General features: G+C 51.0%; 1 protein-coding gene across 1 annotated transcript in view; it reads right to left on the bottom strand.

Moving 5' to 3' along the window:
* Window positions 1-1,264: 1,264 nt before the first annotated feature.
* The window catches only part of LOC104125026 (BTG3 associated nuclear protein), a 309,443-nt gene continuing 306,731 nt past the window's right edge, over window positions 1,265-3,976 (bottom strand). The window contains exon 15 of the transcript XR_004841820.1: window positions 1,265-1,380. The gene's annotated coding sequence lies outside the window, so the exon portion shown is untranslated. The remainder of the gene's footprint in view (window positions 1,381-3,976) is intronic.

A 3,976-nucleotide genomic window follows, 5' to 3' on the forward strand; every position in this document is an offset into this window, starting at 1 on the left:
ACTAAAAAGCCCAGGTAAAATCACCCCAAGAGCCAGGGGGGATGTGCCTCCGACTCCTGCCGCTGCTGTCAGAAGCACGAACTCAAGCTCTCAATGCCAGCAAAACCTCTGCTGGGCCCTCTGGATTTTCCTGAGCCGTTAGACGGTCCAGAAAACAGCTGGCCACTGGATGCTTGTTAAACTCCATAGAAGAAACCGAGAAAGCCATTTATTCTATACAGGAATCAAACGCAGTGCATACAGATCTCCGCTCCCAAAAACATTTCAATGATTAGCGTTGATTAATGGTCCTGTCAGGGGATCATTCATCAGTATTAACTAACGGCATCTTTTTCCATGTTATTTCCAACTCCCCAGAAGCTGGAAGGTGAAATATGTTTCTCTTTTGCAACGTTCTTTATATCCCGTTCCCAACTGCATACTGGTTTTGTGGGTTATTTCAGGGTCACCCACAAGACCTGCCCAAACACAGAGGGTCGGTGAAAACCTTTGCGCAGCACATGCTGCTCCTCTCTTCCCAGGCTGCGGGCACCTCTCTTCCCTCTGTTATTGTAGGGTTGCTTAGGAGCACCCCTTACTGGAAGACTGCTCAGTGTTGTTCAGCTTCTACAATGATTTCCCCCCCCCCTTTTTTTTTTTCCTGTCAGGAAATTGCCATAAAATCCTGAATTTGGAAACCAGTCTATCACAGCCTGAGATGTTGGTTTTGCAAAGATACAGCGTATGAAAAAATTAAGTCCGACTCTGGACTACAACAGCATCTTACCAACACCAAAAACGAAGGGAAGGCAGGGAGCGTGTCCCATGCACTTGGAGCTCTGCTCTCTCCTGGAGCCTCCAGAAAACATGGAAACACAGCACAGTGTCACACACACACACAACCTCGATGGCCAAGATCTCCGTGATGCCCGAGGCATTCCCCGCTTTCCGAGTGTGGGATCCCAGTGCTGGCTTTCCCAGGCTGAACACTTGGGTTTCTACAGAGGAATTATTTTGGAAGGCGCAGTACAACCGTGGCGCGCTCTATACATAGCATCATGTCGTAAGAACATAGAGATACGTAACCAGGGAAGGGATGGTGCAGCCGTTATGGCGGCAGGGATCAGGGAGCAGCCAGAGGTGTTGGGGGTGCCTTCAAGCAAACAAAACCTCACAAGCAAAGCCCTGCTCCTAATCTCGGGGCACGAGAGCGCAGCAGAGAAAACATTTGGCACCATGCTCGGCGATTTTCCAACTGGGGAGAAATAAGAGGCTCTGTGCCTACCGTTGCTTGACCCGGTCCACGCTCCAGTGGGCAGCAGCGCTGTCTGGGATGGCCTTGGCCTTAAGCCGTGCTCCCTCTCCTGCTCCAGTCCCAGCCCCTCACCCGTGGCCAGACACCTTCAGGAAGAAAAAAAAAAACAAAACCAACCATCAGGAGATTTCGTTAGCAGATAGAAAGGTCTGCGTTACTGCTCCTCTGTTTTCTTCATCCGGGGATACTGGCAATAAAAACAGCAACTAGGGGAAAGCACCTAAGAAATTTTAAAAGAAACAACTGAAAGGCAGAGCAAATGTCACTTGTGGCAGTGGTGCCAACGCCTGCCCTCCAGCTACGGGGCTGGGAAAGACTTTCCATCAAGCTACACATCTTCCTCCAGCTGGGGTGATGCTGTGGAGGGAGTTAGAGCCCCTTGTAGCCCCCAAAACTCTGGTTCTTTCTCCTTCCAGTCTTTCTAGTTACCAGCCAGCCCCTTGGGAGAAGCGGTTCCCTCCAGGCTTGGGGAGATGAAGTGGTGGGAACCCAAACTGCTCCTCTCCAATACCACCTTCCTGGTGCTAAATTGGGGCATTTCCAGGAGATCAGAGGCAGCAACAATAAACCCCAGGGAAAGGCAGGACTCTCCCCCTGCTTCCTCCTCTTCCCCTGTTCCACCCAAGTGGTGGAGCAACCAGAGACCAGCTCGATGAACCTCCCATGGCGGGGTGTCCCCTGTCCCTAGCCTCCCCCATGGCAGACATGCCCATGACGATGGGCAGAGGGGCCAAGCTGCCCCCCAGCTCCTGCTGGAACATGCTGTGGGTCAGCTTTCCACCGAGCCGCAGAGAGCAACCATCATTCTTCTGACAGCTCGAGGGGCGTTTCCAGGCCGCTGGACTCACTTTCTGTCACTGCGGATAGGAAAAAATCTCCAGTCATCCAAAAATGGATTCCAGCGGGCCCTCCAGGTAATTCTTAAACCTTGAGACAGGCCTGGAGAGCGATCGTGCCCCTCTTAATCCCCTAAAAACATCCATGGGGATGGCAAGCTGGCTTCCCCCCCACGTCTGCCCCTTCCCCTGGAGTCCCATCTCTCCTGGTTTGGAGTCAGACAGACAAAGGCTGCCTTGAACCTCGGCTTTCCCAAGGGTTTAGTTTCAGGTCAATGAGCCTATGAAGAATAGTTGCAGCGAAGGAATGGCACATGCCATCGTGGTGATGTGATGCGGCTCGAAGGGCTTTCCCCAGCTGATGCCGGCTCCTGGGCCACGTTATTCCTGAAGCACCTGGATCCTGCCCCATCCTGGAAATGCCAGAACCTCATCCAGACACTGTAAGCCCCCGGAGATGTGCTCACCTGGTGACCCTTTGCACCTTTTGCCACCAATATGTGTTATTTAAGCATTACTACCATAATACATGATGCATTTATCAACACACTCTATGTGTTTATATTTATTTATGCTTTGTGTTAAGCTCTTATTAATGCAGGTATCTCGACTGGGACAGGGTTTAGCGGTGGGATGGCAGGGTTAGGGTAACGGTTGGACTTGATCTTAAATGTCTTTTCCAACCTAAACGATTCTATGACTCTATATAGTAGGTACAGACCGCAATGGTAAGAAAAATAAAGCAAATAACCTCTTCCTTCTGCGAGCACAGGTACCTGCTGCTTCAGGCAGGCTTGTGGAGCTACTTCAGGAGCAATCCCCAGCAAGCATACCCCAGCCCTTCCCAAAACTGAGCTGCTAGACAAACCCACCTCCTGCCAGGCCACCTCTGCTTTCCTTTTGGCCACTGGGCAGTATCCTCCGCCAAGGTCCACACGCACATACGCCCTCCCACGATACCCCCCTCTGTCCCTTACTGACAAAAACTGCCCCAAACGAGCCAAAAAGGTGGCAGAGGGATTGCGATGGATGAGCAAAACTAGAAACAGCTCTTGGTGTACGTGCCTTTTGGTTTTGGTTTGTTTTTGCTAGGAAATGCTCGAAAGCAAGGCCTTCTGGATCCAAATGGCCACGTTTTGCTTCAAGTGTTTCCCATTTTGAAAGCCTCTCCGCAGCTGTGTATATAGTGCTCTATAAATATTTCATTTGAGCCCACAGCGCAAGCCGTTGCCTTCGAGTTCACCCTTCGACGCTTCCTTTTTGCTCTTCGACGACGCTCAAGTAGGAGCCGCCTGGGGCTGACCCTGAGCTGTCAAAGCCCCGTGCAGCGCAGGCCGGGGAGGTAGTGATGATAACAGCTCGTGGGATTGCACAGTTATAATTTCTAGAGTTAGGATCATCATGATGCCCTTTTTTTTTTTTTTTCTCCACGGAGAGGCTGGAAACCAAACTGTAAATTATTTCCCCCCCCCCTTTTCTAGTCATCAGCTCATTTGAATAACGGGAAGAAAGTGTGATACCCTACCACCACCTACCAAAACCGGACACAGCAGCATTTCTAGGGACTACTGTGTTGAAAATGAGGATCACAGGATACAAGGAAAGAGAAACTGGGCATCAGCCCTCCTCAGGCATCTCCTTAACCCTGAAGGAACAAGTACAAGCGCCACCTGAAATGTCCCTTTTTCCCAGTGCATCCGTTAACGTTCACAGAGGAGCAGCAAGGGTTAGCAGATTAAGGTTTCTCCTCCCAAAGCCCTTTTGGTGACCACCACCCAAGTCCCACTGTCACTGCCGGGGGTCTCCGACTGTAACAGGGTGGTTTCTGCACACAATATATCCCCCC

Source organism: Egretta garzetta, unplaced genomic scaffold (assembly GCF_000687185.1).
Source record: "Egretta garzetta isolate BGI_Z169 unplaced genomic scaffold, ASM68718v1 scaffold284, whole genome shotgun sequence".
In the NCBI taxonomy this organism is placed as follows: Eukaryota; Metazoa; Chordata; class Aves; order Pelecaniformes; family Ardeidae; genus Egretta; species Egretta garzetta.